Genomic DNA, 21,399 nt, shown 5'->3' on the forward strand with positions numbered 1-21,399 from the left:
AATGGAGAGACCATTCTGAAACATCTGAAGCCAGCTCCGTTCCGTTTCCTGTTCAAATAACAAGTGATTTGAATCTTAATAATTACAGTGCTCTGTTTTTATCCAATTTCACAAAGTTAGGCATGAGAAATAATTATTGTCTACCATGCCAGGGTCTGTTATAGCACTTCAGCCATGATTATTTTAGCCTTTTATATAACAAATAATATTCTACCTACTTTACAGGTAAATGAAGCAAAGGCAAGAATTTTTTAAAATAATACATTTTCAACATCATATCTTTAACACCTTAAGCAATGGAAAAACCCTTTGATATCAAACCCAATAACCTATCAATTATATATATGTATATATATGCATATATATAATAACATTTCTAATAAAGAAACTGAAATCCAGCACCTTTTGGTGGATTTTTAGCGTCTAAAATCTTAAAAAACATTCCTAGAATTCATAATGTTAAATTTTATGATGTTCTGTTCCTCAATATCTGACAAACAAATTAGAAATCTTAATCACTTCAGAAAGTCAGTGAGTTCAACTCAACAAGACCAAGCAGGTGAAACAAAACAACAACAAAAAGAAAAAAGAAAGAATGAAAGAAGAAAGGCTAATAACCTCATATATGAGAAGCAATTTCACCCACTATGGAACTGCTGATGTTATTTCTGTTAGTCATGAAATCAAGTAAATAACAGTATCATGCAAGCTATAGTTCATGTTGTTACCCATAATCCAAGTCTTATGGTTGTTTTTAATAGCGACTTGCTACAAATTAGAGTATAGAGCACTGACTGATGTGAGAAGACCCATTTCTACTGTGGGCAGCACCTGCTGGTAACAGCCAGAGAAAGAAGGAGATTTCAGAAGGAAGTTCATCTCACCTTTTACCAGCCTGGCCTTCACTCTTGCCTCAACATGCATCTTGTTGCTGCTGCTGCTGACTCCTTCACTGATCAGAGTTAATGTTTCCAGGCATTCACTACAGACCAGGGACCAGAGGCCCTCTAAGGAGACTTCCAGCACCAGACTGGGACTACTGAGGCACCCATGTTGAAGGCTGAATAATTTCCTTACATGTATACAGAGAGAGATACATACTGTGGACTACACTGTTGAGGCATCTGGCCTCAAGGACTGAGTACCTACTCAGTTCTCAGCTTCTCAAGTAAAATTTAGCTGTTGGAACAAAATTTTCTGAGGTGTGTGTGTATGTGTGTGTTGCTCCCTGTGGTTGTGTGTGTATGTTTGTCACTGTGGTTTTGTGTGTTTGCTCACCTGCTTGTATGTATGTGTGTGTTCATCTCTGTGGTTTTGTGTGTGTGTGTTAATCTGTGTGTATGTGTGTGTTCATCCCTGTAGGCTGTGTGTATGTGTGTGTGTTCATCCCTGTGGTTTTGTGTGTGTGTTATGTGTGTGTGTGTGTTCATCCCTGTAGGTTGTGTGTGTGTGTGTGTGTGTGTGTGTGTGTGTGTTCATCCCTGTGGTTTTCTTTCTCTAGAGAACCCTGACTAAAGCACCAAACTAAGCTCTTGGGGGCTAAAGGAGAAGGGTCATGAGTCTGGAATACCCAGCAAGATGTGTCGCAAATGCCAAACAAAACAAACAAAAACAGACAAAGAAAACAATCTGATCATATAGTAGAATGAACATAACTTCTAATTTATTCCTTAGACTGGAAAATTAATAAAGACCTGATGCTAATTTTGCAGTTTACATTCGGTCCCTGTTATCTATCATTTTGATCTATATGGTTTCAGCTATATGTGGTCAACAACTGTACTGATACTTTTTTCTTTTTCTTTTTTCTTTCTTTTTTTTTCTTTTCTTTTCTTTTTTTTTTTTCAAGACAGGGTTTCTCTCTGTAGCCTTGGCTATCCTAGACTCCCTTTGTAGACCAGGCTGGCCTTGAACTCATAGAGATCCATCTGCCTCTGCCTCCCAAGTGCTGGGATTAAAGGCATGCGCCACCATGCCCAACTTTGTACTGGCACTTTCAAATTCAAAATTATAAAAATTAAGCAGCTTAAAAACTTTGTATTGTATACCATGCTGACAAGTATGATATAATACCTTGACAGTTCTATAAACATGTTACTACCCACATAGCACCACAAGAAAAGGGAGTATTGTAAATAAAATATTTTGGGAGAGACTGCATTCACTTTTACATTCATTTTTTAAAAATGATTTCATGCTATCTATATGTGCTTTGCCTACATATATGTCTGTGCACCACATGCGTGCCTGGCACCGGCAGAAGACAGAAAAGAGCATGAGGTCCTTTGGAACTGGAGTTACAGGTGGTTCTGAAATACCCGATAGATGCTCAGAATCAAAGCCATATCTTCTAGTGTTGCTAACCACTGAGCTCTCTCTAGCCTCCGACACTCACTTTTTGCTACAGTGTACTGTTATAATGTTTCTATTTCACTATTGCTGTGGCTTTCTTATCTAATTTATCAAACAAATTTCATCGTAGGTATGAAGTATGATATATGCAGAAGCATAATACTCAAATGCTCAAGACAATTCAAGATTTTAGACATTCTGTAAGGAGATTCCTACACCGTCTCCCCTCAAACATAAGATGAAAAGCTAGAAATAACTGTACTTTGAAATGTACAGCTGTATAAACAGCTGAATTAAGTAGGAGTACATTCCAAGATAAGATCCTTGAAGTGGCTCAGACAATGACATCTAAGAGCCTCTCACCATGGGCCTGTCTTGTCACTGTTACTCAGAGAAGCACAGACTGGAGAATTCTGGGTAAACACTGACCCTTTTATTCTGACCCTGAGCTCATCCTGGCCCTACAGTTTGGCTCATGAAGGATGAGGCCTGGAGGGACACATGATTTCCAAACATTCTATCCCTCTGGTTCTGACCTAGTCTATTGACCAGATGTGCTTTTTTTTTTGTTGTTTTGGTTTTTTTGTTTTGTTTGGTTTGGTTTGGTTTGGTTTTTTGGTTTTTTTTAGCAGCCCAACTCCCAAATTCCATTAACTCTCTCTGTTAATGCCATCCATACCCAGCAAGATAGTCTGAGAGGATTTGGTAGAAATTTTGTTTTGAAATGATGTGGGTTCACAACTCAGCTATAGGTTTCAGATTTTCCCATTTTTAAGATTCAACTGGGAGTTTCTCTTCTTTTCCGGTGTTGTCCAGCCAACCATCTGCAGACAAGTTCACCTACGGATGAGGAATGAGCACAGTTTCCATGGAAGGCATTCTTGTCTTTTTGTCTTCACTGACTGACAAAGCATTTAGATTGATGCCTTCCCAATGCTGGAGACGTGTGCCCACAGTTCTCCCTGCAAAACATAAGGCCAGCTCCCTTCTGTATCTTAGAAAGATCTGCTGTTCGGATAACGATAACACTCACAAAGGGTCATCTGAGAAGATGTGCATTTCCTCTGATGCACATCAATCATCAGTTTTATTTTGGATGAAGTCAGAACACCTGAGATCTACTGGTCCTGAACTGTTTGAATCCTGGCAGGGTTTCTCTTCCTTAGTTGCACTTTTAGCTAGTTGTGACAATGAGAGAAATGAACAACCCGCTTAGCTTAGTTCAAGTGAAAAGCCACAAACTCATGATCCTCCTGCCTCTCCTTCCGAAGGACTCAAGAGTGTAAGCAAGTACCTCATCTGACTGACTGAGAAACTGGTCCATCCTTAGCTCTGTGTGTCCTTTTCCTTTTGTGTCTGTTTATTGTTGCAGGTCCTTTTGGCCATTACAAGGTGACTTTTCTCCCTACGCCTTCAGTTTCTGCTTGCTCTTCCAAATAATTGTCTCCCTCTGTGTGCCTCTTCTCTTCAGCAGCCCCCCCCCCCCCCCCCCCGCCATAAAGCACATATGATTGTTTCCTCCAGCCTTCAGGCACCCTTGCTCAAACAAGCTTTTTAAAATCAGATGGTGTCACAGGTCGGCTAGCCAGTCTGTAAACAATGGTTACTCTTGACTGAAATGTCCCTCCTCTCCTCCCCAAACCAATTAGCTGGGGCTGTCATGCTGGCAACTATGTGCAAGAGTAGATGGTGGGTGTGTTTTCTACATGGAGTGATAGGCCATAGAGCACAGCTGTTTGGGGGCAAGCCAAGCATGGCTGCCTTTCCTTCCTTAGAGAAGACCCATGATCACTCTACGCATGTGCCATCAGCTGTCTTAGTTTGCCACGGGAATAACATCCAAGATGTTTATTGAAGACTTGATGTTCTGTTTGTTGTGAGAAGGCACCGAGTCTTCATGTTCCCTTTCACAGATCCCCGCGTGGGTGGGTGGAGGGGAGAGGGCAAAGGGGAGGGCTTCTTCTGTTTCTCAAAACAAGTCAGAGCTTTGGTCATTATGGACTTGAAGTTTGTTTTGCTCTTGTGTACATCAAAAGTTTGATAGACACTGAGCTCTGCAGTATGCTTGTCACCTAGTAGCACCAGGGGTTGTATGGAGTGTGCCTGGAGCACGCCCTGTTCCTATGCTGCTCATGATTTCGTCTCCTGTTTTGACTGCGTTTCATCTAACCAGATCTCTTTCCTTCATTTTACCTCTCACCTCATGTATCTGTTTAAACATCAGGTCTCAATTTCAGAAGCACAATTATCCATAGAGTAAGCTTTGTTTCCATGACAACCAGTCATATCACTGTCTTTGTACTGATCAAGTATTGCCCAGCCCAAACTATAGTAAACACTGCTTAAAATTTTGGTGAATAAATAGTTCAATGTTTTTTTTTTTTTTGCCAAAATATCAGAAGATTTCAAATTCTACACTGCAAATATCTAGCAAACTATGCATTTAAAAATAAGATCATTCTGAGCAAAGTATCATATTTGCAATATAATATTGGTACCAATATTGTCAGATCTCAAATTGGGATTCCTGGTAGCTACAATATCTCTGTTCTTTTCATACTACCACAGTTATGAATAGCATGAAAGTGGGACTAAGTTCATAAAGTTATGAGGAAAAAAAATACATGCATTACATTTTTTTAATCACTGAAGGGTAGGCAAAGCTAGGGCTTTCGAAGCAAATTAGGCATTCTTTTAGTATTCACTGCAGCCTTCCTATTCATCATTGTAAGCTGACTTTGAATGAAATTGTATTTTCATGTTAGTGTCCTTTGAAACATGCAATTCCATAAGCATTCCATTGTGATGAAAGCCCTTGTGTCCATCTGAACAGAGAAAACACTGTATCAGAGCTACTGGTGGCTAGTCTCTGGCAACTGTTTAAAAGGAGACAGAGAGAGACAGAGAGAGAGACAGAGAGAGAGAGACAGAGAAAGAGAGAGAGAGAGAGAGAGAGAGAAGAATTCAATATAATTCAATCAAAGACTGAGGAATACACATGAGGGAAAACAAGGCTGGATAGAAAATGAGTAGAGTCAGCATTATTGCTGAATGCAATGCTTTCCAGTATTTGAGAGAAGGATAGAAGGACTGCATTGTGCTGGCATGACACAACAGCTAATTCATATGTATGGCCACTAAAGTTCACACGAAGACTTAGCAGGGCTTGACATTAGAGAGTGGGGCATGAGCATGTTGCCTCGTGTTTCTGGAAGGATAAACAGGCAGCTGGGGAATCCTTTTCATTGGTCAAGGAAGCCCAGGAATGCCACCAGTGTCCTGTGACCTGCTCTTGTCTGTGTCTTGTACCATTTCAGTATGTCACCGGGGATAACAGTGTTCAAAAATGCGTGAGAGAGAGAGAGTAGCCATTCCCAGTGTGGTCTCTCTGGCCAGCAAGCTTTAAAAGCCTTCTTGTACTCAAAGATAAAAGCCCTTGACCTTTTAACTCAAAACTGAAATGCCTGATGCTTAAAACCGATAGTCTAGTGTGTCCCCTGGATAGACTCTGTCGCAGGTCCCAATGGGATCAGTGATTTGAAACATCCTCTTGGTTTTATTCACCACCTTTCAAAGTGGAAACATCCTTGAGGGTGAAATCTGGACTCATAAAATTCTGCATTAATTACACGCTGACTCTGCACTATTAAGACGAAGTCCATTGAGGCGCAGCCATCAGATACCTTCCAGAGGAGAGGGTCCAGGCTGTTATTCTGCCCCCCACCCCCACCCCAAAGAGCCCATCCTCTCTCCAGCAGCACCTTTTGTTCCCAGCTCTTCTTTTTTTCAATGGTTGCCATGGAATCCATGATTAACATATGAAAAGCCATACACAACACTTTTCCCTTTACCCCTTTCTCCCCCACAACCAAATGCCTGTTGCTAAAGTCTTGGTCCTTAATATGCATGTAAAGGAACGTGGGGTTGCGGAAAATAAATAAAATTGTAAGTGAAAACACAAAGACCATTTCAACTTGCATTCTCTGAAGGCAAAATGTTGTGGGGTTTTTGTTTGGTTTGTTTGTTTTGTTTTAAAGAGATAGAAGTTTCTTCATTTCTGCCTTACTAAGGCAGCCATAGTCCCCCCCCCCCCACCTGCCCCTTATAATGGAATGTGTTCACTAGAACATACATAGTACAGACACACACACTTCTCGACATACAATGCCAATGGCTTCTGCTTAATTGGGGGAGCTGATAGAAATCATCAATTCTCATATTTAAAAATAAAATTTCAATTTATTTAAAAACTTGACTTTGGTCCTGTCAACTTAGAAAAAAAAAAAAAACAACAAAAAACAACAACAAAAAAGAACTTCCATCTTAAAAGGAATAAAAGCTAGTTCATTCTGGAGCCATTCTAAGTGACCAGGGCCCAGGAACACATATTTAAGATACCGCAAATTTCATGCTCTAACGTGGAAGCAATTTCATGAAGTTTTACAGTTTTACAGAACAAAGAAAGTCATAAATCAGGACAAGTTTGAAACAAAGTTGGGAACTTCAGAGAGGTAGTTACAACAAGATAGGGGAAGCTATTTTATAGGCCCAGGATGTTATCTGATAACATTCTTATCTTTTGGTTTGGTAGAAGGTAGTGGATCTGCTAAATTAATAGATTCAAAAGGCTTTTGTCTATTAGTCTCCGGGATGTTTGTTCTGACAAGGAAGCAGGCAAGAAATAGCTGTTAGAGTGCAGAGAGGAGTGGGGAGCTAGCCCAAGACCTCTGGACCTGTAAGATTCAAATCTCTCCATAGTACTAAAGTTCTAATCAATCAGTCTCAGTCACTCTCGGCAGACAGTCTCTTTCTAGGAATTCTCCTGTGCAGCCCGGAATAGACTCATAATTCTATATTGGGGGAAAAAAAGGATTTTATTAGTTATCCGGACTATAGTTTGCTCTGTGTGTGTGTGTGTGTGTGTGTCTGTGTGTCTTTGTGTGTATGTGTGTCTGTGTGTCTGTGTGTATGAGGCCACACACATGTGCATGCGCACACACGAACACATAAAGAGGTGAGGGGAGATTTATTAAAACAACAAATCTCATAAAGTGCATTATACTCCATACACTTACAGCCATATAGACTATACTGAAGTTACCACTTGCGTAATATGCAGACGCTGCATGCAGATGGCGTTTTCTGGCTTCCAGGTGGTTTCTGAGCCTTGTCCACAGCAGCTCATGATCATGATCCTTGGAGCTAGCAAGTGCAGCCTTATGAGAAGAGTATCACATGGTTGATTTATTAATAGTGGAAGCAATCATAGGAGCTAAGGTATTTGGGGCCTCCTATAGCAGTCAACTGTGTATGTTCTTCCAGTGAGAGAAATTCTGGTCCATATAATCTGACCAAGACTGATCGTGCTGATATGGACAATCCATTTGGATATTCTACAGATAGTTTCACCAGAACTCATGGTTGTTAATGGAAACAAGCAGTCCAAGCAAGTGAGCAAGAAAATAAAGGGAAAGAAGACTTACTGACTATTGGGGCAGAAAGACACTGGAGACCCTGACTGTAGATGGGACTGAACTGGGAGGTCAATGGATGCCCAGGCTCCATTGTCTGCCCTTGGCTTCCTTTCTACTTCCCTGCTTCGCTTCATCCCACCTCACGAGTCCAATGGCAGGCCACCTTCTACATTAACAAGGAAGGCTCCCTTTGAGTATCCTAGGAAAGTACCTAAAGAAAATTCCAGATGCACATCCACTCACTTCAGTCACCCACTCGAAGAAATCACTATATTCTTCTGGTTCCCATGTAGCACCATCAGGGAAAGATAGTCACCAGCCTGCCTCGGCCATATGCCCAATTTTATTTTTATCTCCTCGGTTACAGGTGGTTAGCCAGTTCCTCCCCCCGCCCCCCATCTTCTTCTGTTTCTCAAGGTTCAATGTCTATTACACAATGAGATAAGAAAACTGCCAAAAGTGTATAAAAGGTAGAGTTACCCATAGTGCACATAGGCCTCTACTCCTCCATGCCTGAAGTTAAGCAACGTTCACGTTAAACCGGGGTTTCTAAATAACCTACTTTCTTAATTATCTACACTGGTGAAGGTAATGGAGCCTATGTATTATCATAAAAGAATATAATATTTAAATGTGCTTCATACGAAATTGTATCTTGCACCTATGCAATGTGCATCCTGGATAAACTGGAACAGGAAATGATGTACAGATTAGAGACTCACTTTTACTGAAACCGAAAGTTTTCAAAATAAACATCAATCAGTTAAGATCTATTTAGTTATTTACCATGTGACCCATATTGAGCCTTAAGGCACTAGGAGGAGAGAAGGAGGGAGGGAGGGAGGGAGGGAGGGAGGGAGGGAGGGAGGCAGAAATAGAGACAGAGAGATGAGGCAATAGAGGTAACATCCAATAACTGCACAGCAGGGAGCCTGAGGATAAGTGAGGAACAGAATCAATTCTTCTCTACCAGGGCAACCAGCAAGAAAGTGGTCCAGCTGTGTGTTCCCCAGCTAATGGGAACCTTGAGCCTCAGGGCCCCTTTCCCTTCCTTCTACCCACTAGCATCCCTAGATCCTGTGAAGGCCTGCACCTCCCCACTCCGTCTTGGTATTAGATGAAAGATACTCTATTCAGGCTTCAAAGACTGCATAAGGCATCTTGGAACTCTGTGCTTGTTCTCGCTGACATGTTTCCATTCATGTTGAAACAGAGCAAGCCGTGATTTTTAAATCATCAGGAGTTCCCTGAAACGTCCTCCTGCCCTCATTCCTGTGATTTTTTTTTTCACCTATCAAGCATCTGGGAAGGTGGAGCTTATCCTGTAACTTTGGTTTTTTTTAGGATGAAAAGTTGGTTTAACTTTTATTAAGTCATGAAATTATGTACATATGCCAAATAGTTGGATTTTTCCTTATGATTTATCATCAGTAAACATTTGGTTTGTATATCTATTCAATACGTTTATATACTTAAGCCACTTAAAAATTCTCTGTATAATAGGGGGTTACAAGCTGTAAAATTTCATGAAGGCTTGGTGTAAGCTACTCAATCTGTAATATTGTTATCATACCATCCATATCAGATTAAGACAACATGTATTCCCAAATAATAAGCCAGGCAAACAAGAAACTATTTATTTGCTAATCTAGAACACTTATAGTGTATCTCTAGGTGGTAGATATCATCTAGGAAGTAGCAGCTTGAGTTCCAACAGGACAAAAACAGAAGAGCTTCCAGAATAATCTTTTTTTTTTATTTTTTATTTATTTTTTTTTTTTGCTCAACCATGTTCATAGCAGCCTTATTCATAATAGCCAGAACATAGAAACAGCCTAAGTGTCCCTCAGTAGAAGAGTGGATAAAGAAACTGTGGTACATATACACTATGGAATAGTACTCAGCTATTAAAAACAAGGAATTCCCGAAATTTGTGGATAAATGGATTGAGCTAGAAATGAACATAATGAGTGAGCTAACCCAGAAGCAGAAAGAATCAAATGGTATATACTCACTTATATCTGCATACTAGCCCAAGGGGCGTGTCCCATGAAAGCCTTCACTTACCAGGAAACTGGGACAGAGGAGAGGACATCCTATTGGGACTCTAGATGAGAGAAGCATGGGAGAATAGCAAAGTAGAAGGATCCAGAGGGTCCTAGAAACCTACAAGTAGAACATTATTCTGTAACTTTGTAACACTCTAAAAACCTCCCAGTCATTGCACAAAAAGAAAAACAAAAACAAACAAACAACAACAACAACAACAACAACAACAAAAATAGGATGTGAAAAATCCAAAACCTTCCCAGGATGAGTCCATAAGTAATTGTTAATGTCTACAAAAGGTGTGCAGGTTCCAGATGCTGCTGTAACTTGGAAACCATCACTGGGCCTTAAAGCATCTCTGTAGTCTTCATTCTCCACAATCGCTTTCCCCTTCAGGTTGTTTTTGCATGGTAAACAAAGCATCTGGGAGAGTGACCCACTGACAAGCACTTTCCTCTTTGTTTACTGTTTAAACCACAGTGTTGAAGTTGAAACTCGACTCAAGGCAGTTGGTTCAACAAGCCTCAAGACATCCCCGTACTTAGTGGATTAGATTTCACTAACGCTGCTTATCAGAAGCTCACAATTCTCTTGATGAATTCAAGGCACTGCTACACAGCACTCGGCAATGTTTTATGGAAAGGCTCCTTTATGATCAGATACCTTTCCTTCTTTTTCCTTCTTCCAAATTGTTCTGGAGCCAAGGAGATGGATGAGCAGGCAAAGGTCAGATGATCTGAATCCAATCATCCCTGGGCCTCACACAGCAGAAGGAAAGAACTGACTCCAACAGGCTGTCCTTTGGCCACCATACACAAATCCACCCTCAAATACACTTTTAAAAAATATGACTTAAAACTTTTACATTGAATTGGTGCATTTCCACCAAACACTACCCCCTTTTAAGTCTGTCATGCCCTGGTCTAACTGTAACTTTAAACTTTACCAATATTTGGGAGAAATCAGTAGGTAATTATTCCACAGTCAACTGAGCACCTATTAAATGCTTAGCTGCAATTAAACATGGTGGGGAAAGACAGGAACAATGTAAGAAGAATATTTTTTTCTCCTGAAATATATACTGTCTTGCCAAAGACACACTATTTATATAAGTTAAATATAAGTTAAAAGGATACTAAGAAATAGACTTGCTCACACATGGCTCAGATAAAAGTAGGACCCCACACTTTGAAATCACCGTTACGGAAAATTCAGTGTGCACACCACAGTTAGGTTTCGAGGACAGTAGAAAGATTAGAACTCCTCACGGGACTCAAGAGTCAATGAGTAAAGCAGGCAGGTACACATAACTGCCTCAGTAGACACAAGCACAGACCCTGTGGGTGTGGGCTCTAGGAACACAGACTGGGGCTCTTAAACCACGGGAGAGTAAGGTTTCTCAACCTCAGCACCACTTACAGTTTCAAAGGTGTGACTCCTCTGAAGCCGAGACCATCACTGTGCACTCTAAGGTGTTTTTCATTCTCTCTGATTTCTGCTACTACACTCAGGTAAGCAACCTCACCGCGGCCACACAAGTTATGCTAATCCAAAATGTCTGCAGGCCATTGCCCAAAGTCCTTGGGGATTCAAGTAGGACCCCGCCGTGCCCCCCCCCCCCCCGGTGATAATCCTTGCTTCAGAAGGCTCCAGAAGAGTATTAAAGAACAAAGGGAGACTTGCTTCGCAGCCAGCTGTGATTGGGGGTGGCCAACGAGGAACAGGTGGGGCTGAGCAGATGAGACAGGGGGAGGTGAAAAGTGTACCGACACAACACTGTCTGATCAGTTCCTGCTACGTTGCAGGAGTGTGAAGGGCAAGTCTCTGCTTCAAATCCTTTGGAAACTGATGAAGGAAATAAATATATAAGCAGGTCAGTAATATGTGCTGGGTTGGGGGGGGGGCTTGAGCATGCTGTGATCTACTGGGCTTGGTGGAGTTTTCTAAATAAGATGGGAGGCCAAGCAGCAACCAGGAGGCACTACACCAGTATGCCTGGGAAGTGGCCTCATGAGATCCTAGCAGAAAGGACCTGAAATCTCTTAAGACCCCAACAATTATTGTGATTTACTTCTCCATTGTAAATAAATAATCACTTCGAACCTACATTTGTATTCTTTGTCATAAAGAGACTCCTCTAATTGTGTGAATCTACTTCCCAGAACTCAAGCCTGCTCTGCTGGGGGGAGATCCTGGATAAATCACTTTGCCAGGTCAAGGTCACCCTTGACCTGAGCTTTCAATGGAAGCCTCTCCTGCTGCGGAGAGAAGGAACTGTGTTCTATGTGGGGGAGTTTTGTCTCAGGAATGGTTCCCGTGTACATGCACCCAGAAACAGGGTTGGAGGAAATGGGCATGGCTTGTGATTTTGGGGATTAGCACATCATTGTATTCATGTAGGACACAGTCCACACCCAAGGTTTTAAGTTTGCCCTGTGTTTCCCTTGAGTTGGAGCGGTGAATCAGTGAAAAGGCAGCACATTTCTAGCTGCATGCCCTAATTTACATGTAGACTTCAGACAGAAGAAGCCACTTGTTGGCCCTAAAAACAAACACTCGCCCTCCCCTATGTGTAGATATGGACTCAGTAGCTCACTGTGTGGGTCGCATTTTCTGTAAAGCTGAACATAGGTCTGTTCTTATGTTCATTGGCGTGTGTTCACGCTGCTGAATAGAAGAAGCTCCATCCTTACCTCCCAGACATGCTGGGGAAACCTATTTGAGATAGTCAGCAAAACTCTAGGTTTGGCATTGAAAGCTCTAGAAGTGAGTCTCAGAGCAGTTATCTTCTTGCAAGTCACCTGAAGGTGCCCATCACCATGTCCACTCTAGGGGTTTCTGGGAGGAGTGGTGAGGTTAGTGGGTCACTTGGAGTAGACAAACATCCAGAGGCTGGAGTTGTGACTGTGTTTGGACAGTTCCTGAGTACTACTTTGACTTTCATTCTATGTGGAGCCTACTGGAGACGCCACTCAAGAGTCCTGTCTCCCACTCTTTCCATCTTACTGACTGCTCCAACCAACACCAGATGCCTCCATCAGCTACAATCCACTAGCACGGCCACTCTGCCAATAAGAGTTCCTGGGTTACCTCAGCCTTGAGTTGTTTGCAGTAGCCACATAGGTTTAATGACATACCACAAAAACAAACAAACACCAACCAAAAACCTAAAATCACTGGGAGAAGCAGCTGTTCTCTATCCTGGGTGACATGCCATCACCTGTGGAACATTGGAAGAGGCTGTGCATATATGTGTGGAGATGGGAAACATTCCCCAAGGGATGTTACAACACAGCCTGAGCTGAGGATCAAGCAGCTAGTTGTTTCTTATTGAGTTATGGAGGAGGCGAGAGGGGCTTGTCTTAATATACCTGCATGTGCATTCACCACAGCAAGGGTCTGTGGCTTGTGCTACTAGAAGATTCATATTATATATGCCATCCAAAAATCCAGGCAAGAGGACCTTTGTGGCCTCCCTCTAACAAGCCTCCATGTGCATTCTCTCATATTGCCTCTCCTTATAGAGGTCACAAGGGGTAAGTTTCTGGATCATTCCGAAACATGTTTTTTGGGAATCGGGGCTCTGTACTTCCTTTCTCAACCATCCAGGGAAAGCTTTCAGCTCCATGTGAGGCCCCTCTCCTGGCTCAGTCCACCTTCCAGAGTACAAACTGGAAAATTTTCTCTGCCACCTCTTGGCCAATGAAAGGCAGGGACAGCAGTTAGAGGAGGTGCAAGAGCTCAGTGCTTATGTGTCCCATGTAATGTATCACTGGGCATACAGCAGGCTATGAGAAGGGGCTGCACCTGGAACCAAAGGCCAAGAAAAGAGAGACTAGATCTCCCTAACCAACAAACTCCAGAATGGAACTTCAAGGTGTCAGGAAACTTTATATGACCCCAGCCTGTAGGTTACTAATAAAAATACATTTGTTATGAAGGAAGGGCAGTTCACTTCGTCTAAGAATTTTCAGCGTTGCCTCTTACTTAGCTCTTCAGTGTTTAAGTTTATGGCTTGTGGTCCTCCATTTTCACTCCTGCCTTGGGACCCCATAGGCATCCAGTGAGAGCCTAGAGTATATGCCTTTACCTCGTGTTCCTCTGCGATATTGTCTGCTTGAATTCAACAGTCATGGACGCTTTCCAAGGCTCGTTGAATGCCCCGAGAATGTGTTCTGTTGAAAAAATTGCTGTCTGCTTTTATTGTACACAGGGTTTGTTAACTCTGGCAACCCAGCCAGATTCTTCTAGGTTCCCATTGTGCCTTTGGCCTTCCAGCCAGCTCCTAATGGGGTAATGAGTCTGTGCCCATGCGATGGGAGGGAGGGGCTGAGGAAAGCGTAATCAACCAAATCACAGAGGGTGGGACCTCAGGCCAGGAGGCTTCCGCTCCTTTGAATTCTTTTTTTTTTTTTTTTTTTTTAACTGAACTTGATTGCAGAAGGCATTTTAATGAGGATCGTGATAACTCCCCTGGTCTCACAGGACCACTGTAAAGAGTATCTCAGAGGCCAGGAACTGTTTATGGGACACATATGAAAGTGCATGAGAAAGTGTCATTTCTCTCGGATTTGTTAACCTCCCAGGATTTATCAGGCTTTTAGAACAGGATACATGGGGGTGTGTTTTAGAGGATAAGGGGAGAAATGGTCAGAGTGGGATGGTGAATGTCCAGGGAAGGACTGAATTCCTTCTTTATAAGTGTGGCACCAGTGTCTGTGTGTTTATGGTCCGACCAGAGTCAGAGAATAAGAAATTTAAAGCCAAACAAGAGTTATTTTCAAGCAATGAGTTTCCCCTGCAGATTAACCAGGCACTTTCATGAGAATGCCCTGGAATCCAGGCAAACACCACGAGGACCACTGAAGAGCTCTCTGGAACGACTGACGCAGCTGTTGCTCCGTGCACACCAAAGTAACTTGCTTTTTCCTAAGAGACAAGAGGCCCTAAAACCAAGTTGCTGTGGAACTTACTGAAGGTCCCAGCCCAATCCATGGGCTGAGGCAGCCGAAGACTTCTCTAGCCCTTCACGGAAAACATGCAGGCAACAGTCTGGTGTCCAAAGCAGTCCTCAGCAGATTCAAGCATAGAAGGCCTCTTTGCTCATATTATAAAGGTTCAAGTTTCCTCAGCATAGAGAAGATTGGTCATTTTTCCTCACCTGCAGCTTTTGCTGTTGGCTCAGGGTATGGACTGTGCTAATCGGCTTCCCAGGTGTCTCTTTCAGAGTGGGGATTATAGACTCAAGTTGGGCCTTAGCCCGGGTGTCATGAGTGGGGGTTTAGGAGCTTTTCTTTCCTCCTTCACTATGTGCTGAGTAATGAACCAGATGCCAGATGGGTTATCCCTTCCACAAACGAACCTCAAGGCATTGCCTTCTCTATGGATGCACTCTGGTTGAGCAGATACGGATACCAAAATGGTGTCAAGGGTAGTGTAGCCCAGCCTAGAGGTCTTTGGGTTAGAAAGAAAGGAATTAAACAGCATTCGCTTTTATTTTTATTTTTTATTTTATTCTTTTTTTAGCATTTGCTTTTTACCACATGGACCTATCCAGAGTATCTAATAAGTGGGGGTATGCAGAAATAATGTCCTTTCTTCATAAAAATTTAGAGTTACTGGCTTATTTAATCGTTCTGCCATTTCTCCCCCAAAGAAGTCAAGAAGCACTTTGCACACAAGAAAGAACAGGTCAGAAATGTTTCTCCCCTTGCAAACCTGTCCTTCCACTTACTAGCTATGTGGTCTTGGGTAAGCTATTTAATCACTATGCATCTCAGTTTCCTAATATATAAAATAAAGCTAATAGTAGCCACAGCACAGAACCATTATGCAGATGAAATTAGATAATTCTAGATAGCCATCCAATATGAGAAAGTTTCCATGGACAGAGAACATGCTGTTTGAAGGAGCCCATCCCTCCCTAGCTGGTGTAAAGTCTGTGTGTGGCTCAGTGAGAACACCTGAGCCATGTCTCTGCCTCCTCCCCTCCTCCTGAAGTAGTCTAGTTGTTCCCATAGTGAGTACTAGTGTCAGGGTCTAAGTTTAGAGAAAATGACTTCAAAAAGCAGGAGGAGGAGAGGCTCCTTCTCCCCTCTCCCTTCCGTCCATCAGAGCAGAATCAGGGAACACATCTGCAGAAAGATGGGCGTGCAGCTCTTCATAGGAGTGGTGACTGGCAAAGAAAATGAAATATCTTAAAGGACATCCAAGGCCCTCCCCCCCCCCCCCCCCCCCCCCCCCCGCAATCTCCTCTAAAGCTGAATAGCTAGACACAGCTAACAGGCTTCTCAAATATCAGGCCCATGCAGGCTTCAAGGCTACTCTGAAGCCCTAAGTGTGAAGTCAGTACTCCCCACTTTTAAATGCATATGCACTGTCTTATGTCCAGTGTATGGCCGAACAAGTGATGCACTCCAACCCATCTCTATCCATGGTCATACCTTACCTAGAGCATAGCCTAGATCTGTGCCACCACATAATGCTTGTTATTGTCACAGGGCCCAATTATCACTGCATTACGCAATAGTGTTTTTAAGTCTCCTGAAGCTGTCATGACTGATTGCAGACTTTGGCACACTAGTTAGCCTGACCTCATCCAGAACCTTCTCAGAAGCCACAGATGAAGTCCCTGAATAATATGGGTGACATTTGGTGCTCAATGCCATGTGCACCTCTTGCATACTGGACATGGTTTTGACAGGGAGGGAGAGTGACTGGAACACCTTAGACAGAAAGACAAGACCGCTGGACCCAGAAACGGGTAGCTCAGAATTGTATCACCAGCCTGCATCTCCTCAAAGGAATAAGGAAGTCTCGTCTATTCTTTCTCTTTTCTAGCTTAAGGATCTTCAGAAATGACTGAGGGATGGCTGGAGACATCCTTCGTCCTCCCTTGCTCCATTTTGCAAGCATGGAAGGTCAGTTTGCTGCTGGCAGGAAGATATGTCAATGAAGGTAGCCTCCATGGGTGTCAGTGTACAAAACAAGACATCAGGGGGAGCTGAGACAGAGTGGAGGGCAGCCTGGGAGACCTTCATGGGCAGCCCCAGGAAGAAGCTTGCCGTTACACAGGGGAGAAAGATTTGCTTTGTGAAAGCTCTGCATTTACATGTAAGTCTTAGCATGTTAAAGCATGCGCAGACACCATCTAAGTCCTTAAGCCCATTTTTGAGAGCAACTAGAGCATCCACCATCATTATTTAAAGCAAACAGGAACCAAAACCAACAAACAAGTATTAATCTTTTACTTCTGTAGGCATTGTGCTTTCCTAGGGAACAAAATAACCACCCCAAGCAATAAGTCACAGAAAATTACTGCAGCCTCAACAAAATACAAGTCCAGAGGGTGAACTGGAGACTGGGAACACAACTTCCATGCTTCCTCAAGGCACCCCAGTCACCCTGCCCTCTATCTTAGCTAGCCTCTGAGGTCTCTAGCATGGCAGTCAGACAAGCCTTATAGATTGCAACATGGTCATTTGGCCCCCAAAGCTATATTGATAGTAGAGCCCGCAGCTTGGCATCTGCCACTGTTCTATGAAGGCCACTAAAATGTCATGGGAATCAATGTACATCGATCTTGTTCCCAGCACCCTTGAGAGACAGATGATTTCTCACCAGGACCCAACCCAGTGCAGCTGAATGCCATGGGAAATAGCAGCGGCTGTCAACAGGAGACCATGATCCCAGACAACTAGATTTTGACAACAGGAGTATTGCACAGAGTACCCCTGTAGTAGTACTTTCTGTAATTATCTGACATTTGACAATTTACTGTACCCCCGGCAAAATAAAGGCTTTGGGATGCTGCAGAAGAAAGGAGCACAGGAAGGCATTTTTGTCAACAGAGCATTCGTAATGGGTGCTGAAAGTGAAAAGGTAGAAACAGGATTTTATGTAGATTTTTGTGAAGATGAACATTAGGTTATTTTTTTTTAAGCTGTCAGTTTGAAGGAGTATCAAATCATCTTACCACCATTGCTCCTTCCCTTCATATCTTAGCCAATGCTAGAGGAGTGTCTCTCAGATAATATATATATATATATATGTGTGTATGTATGTATATATATAATTTCTCTTCTAGACTAGCTGACTGAAGACCTAGTAAAGGTCCTCATGGACCAACTAAAGTAGAACATCCTAAAGACAGTGAAACACATTTCTCTCAGGCACATTTATTTGAAAACAGCAGATAGAAGAGCTGAACAGAGTCCAATTTTCCCAAAAGTCTTAATTACTAAATCAGTATGATTAGATGATCAATTAAATTGACTGTGGATTAGCTCAAGTGGTTTGAGGAAAAGAACACACATTGACTCTTTATTCTAAGTGGAATTGCATATGAAGCAACATGGTGTGTTCTAAGCAGTTAAAGTTTTTTGAATTCTCTTAATCAACTTTCCCAGTGATTAAACATTTTAAAATCCAAATATTGTTTTATACATATAAACACACATTTTCTTGGTGACCATCAAGCCTATTTTGTCCAAAGTTATTTCCAATGCCAACAACTGGTTGTCCCCCTTAAAATTTTGTTTCCTATTCCACATCCATAACCTTAATGAAAGATCCAGCACAGGTCTGCTAACTGGCCCTGCTCCACCTCTTTGACTTCTTCTCTTGGGACTTTTGAGCCTGAGAACACGCCAGGTCTTAGCTGTCAAAACACTAGCCCCATACCTGCCCCGGAGCCTTTGTACCTGCCTTTCATGCCCCAAGGCCAAAAAGGAGCGTCTACACACAAAAGCTTATCCTAACGTTCTACACATCTGACCTGCCCCCATTACCTTGTTTTCTTTACTTCAAATAATTATTGGTCCATTGTGTGTGTCCCATTCTTGCTTTGAATTATTTCAAAGCAAGACAGTACACAATGAACTTGCTCACTGTGGTTCAGGTAAAACCAGAAGACTCCAGCGACCATTAAATGTCGTGACAGATTTTTTTTTTTTCTCCCTCAAACACGATCGGTTTTCTGGCTTACTTGTGAATGAATTGTTTTTGATGCCAGATGATAAACTGATGTCACAGTTTTCTGCAAGATGCATGACTGTGCAGTTTGTGTTTCCCAGTAGAGGTAGAGATGCATCTTTTGCTAGCTTCAGCATTCCCAGGCACAGCTTCTGATTATCCTGTAGCCTTTGTCATTTTTCATTCTGATTTAGTAATATTTTTTTCTTACTGTAATTTCCATAAAATGATCTTTTCTCAGGCTGGGCGTGATGCTACGTTCCAGCCACCTCACTACAGTACTTAAAAAGTAGAAACAGGAAGATCAGGAGTTCAAGGTCATCTTCAGCTACTTAGGAAGCTTAAAGCTTGCTTAAGTGACAGGGGACTCCAGATATATATAAATATATATATTCTCTCTGGAGAAGTTCAAGTCTTACCAAGCAATGACTCTTCCTGTGAGCACTTTGCATCTCAGGATCCCCATGTATCCTTGCAACAAAGTATCCACCCCCTGCAAGCTTGGAAGCTGACATGAAGCTAACTAATTTTGCATATGAACATGAACAGTTTGGCTTTGTGTGAGCCTCTGGCCAAGATTTAGGACATTTCCTATGCTGTCAAACATGGTTAGCCATCCCAAAGGGGAAGGTTAATCATGCAACTCTCTATACAGTGAGGAGTGGGGAGCAGGAGCGAGCTATGGGAAATGGGAGAAAGGCTGTTCTCTTGGCTCTGGGGAGTGTCGAAGGTTGATACGGAAGGTTACACTAGAACAAAGATTGCATTGCAGGCTTATGTCATTGGTGCTCTCCTTGTACTACATGATTATAGACTGGTGCTATTGTCTTGCGGGACAATGGAAGGTTTTATTTCAGCATTGTGTACAGAATGCCTGCATGGTCTCTTTCTTCCCTCTTCCAGATACTGGGAGATTTTCAGTATCAAGTTTCTAAAAGAGCCATGTCAAAATGAAGAGGTATGAACACTTCCCTCCCCCTCGCTCATGCTAGCTTTCCAAGCCCCCAGTACTTCCGGTTGTTTTCCATGGAAGAGGAGATCACCACAGTACAGCAATCTTGAGCAACTGCACACAAACAAAACATGCTAGCATAGATCTCAAAGGCAGGACTCCTATTTCAGATGCTTGAAGAACAAGCCTGATTGAGGTCATTGGAGAGTGGGAAACCTCATTTTAAAGCTAAATTATCCAAATAGTCTGCTTTTAGATAAAAAATGCCTTACTTTCTTTCCCTCTTCTTGTTCTGATACCATATCTACACATGAACACTCTGAATTTCTATACTCCTAGAGAGACATACAGACACAAGGCATGGCCTTTGCCTACATTTTAATTGTTTTAATGTAAGCACCAATTACCTTCCTTGTCATCCACTGTGACCTAGGAACTGTAGCATTTCCATAATCCTCAGTCACCTGAACTCTTGTGTTCTAGGCAGCATCTTGGCCTCTTCCCAGGGATTATCCTTATTAAATAGAAAGTCCCTTACAAGTAGCCAGTCAGAATTCATTCAACCCAAAGTTAAGAATAAACAAGGCCTTTTCTTTTCTTAACTTGGACAGAAAGACAAAAATAGCCCAGGTAATTCACGACAAAAAGTCAATGTCACTGTCCTAAATTTCCTAAACTATCTATACCCACTTCAGCAATTAAGGGCCATTCGTATTTTCCACAATAGCTCAGCCTTAATTATTTCCAATTACCCTGTTCAAATCACTTCACCATCATGTACCTGCCACGAAAGCTACACTGACCCACCTCTTTCTAAAGAATATTGGTTTTAAAATATATAAAGAACTCAAGAAATTAAACACCACCAAACCGAATAACCCAATTGAGAAATGGGGCTTGGAACTAAACAGAGAATTCTCAACAGAGGAGTATCAAATGGCTGAGAAACACTTAAAGAAATGCTCAACCTCCTTAGTCATCAGGGAAATGCAAATCAAAACAACTCTGAGATTCCATCTTACACCCATCAGAATGGCTAAGATCAAAAATTCAAGCGACACCACATGCTGGCGAGGATGTGGGGAGAGAGGAACACTCCTTCATTGCTGGTGGGAATGCAAACTAGTACAGCCACTTTGGAAATCTATCTGGTGCTATCTCAGAAAAATGGGAATAGGGCTTCCTCAAGACCCAGCTATTCCACTCCTTGGAATATACCCAGAAGATGCTCCAGCACACAACAAGAAAATTTGCTCAACCATGTTCATAGCAGCCTTATTCATAATAGCCAGAACATGGAAACAGCCTAAGTGTCCCTCAGTAGAAGAGTGGATAAAGAAACTGTGGTACATATACACTATGGAATACTACTCAGCTATTAAAAACAAGGAATTCCCGAAATTTGTGGATAAATGGATTGAGCTAGAAATGATCATAATGAGTGAGTTAACCCAGAAGCAGAAAGAATCAAATGGTATATACTCACTTATATCTGCATACTAGCCCAAGGGGCATGTCCCACGAAAGCCTTCACTTACCAGGAAACTGGGACAGAGGGGAAGGCATCCTATTGGGACTCTAAATGAGAGACGCATGGGA

Source organism: Acomys russatus, chromosome 21 (assembly GCF_903995435.1).
Source record: "Acomys russatus chromosome 21, mAcoRus1.1, whole genome shotgun sequence".
In the NCBI taxonomy this organism is placed as follows: domain Eukaryota; kingdom Metazoa; phylum Chordata; class Mammalia; order Rodentia; family Muridae; genus Acomys; species Acomys russatus.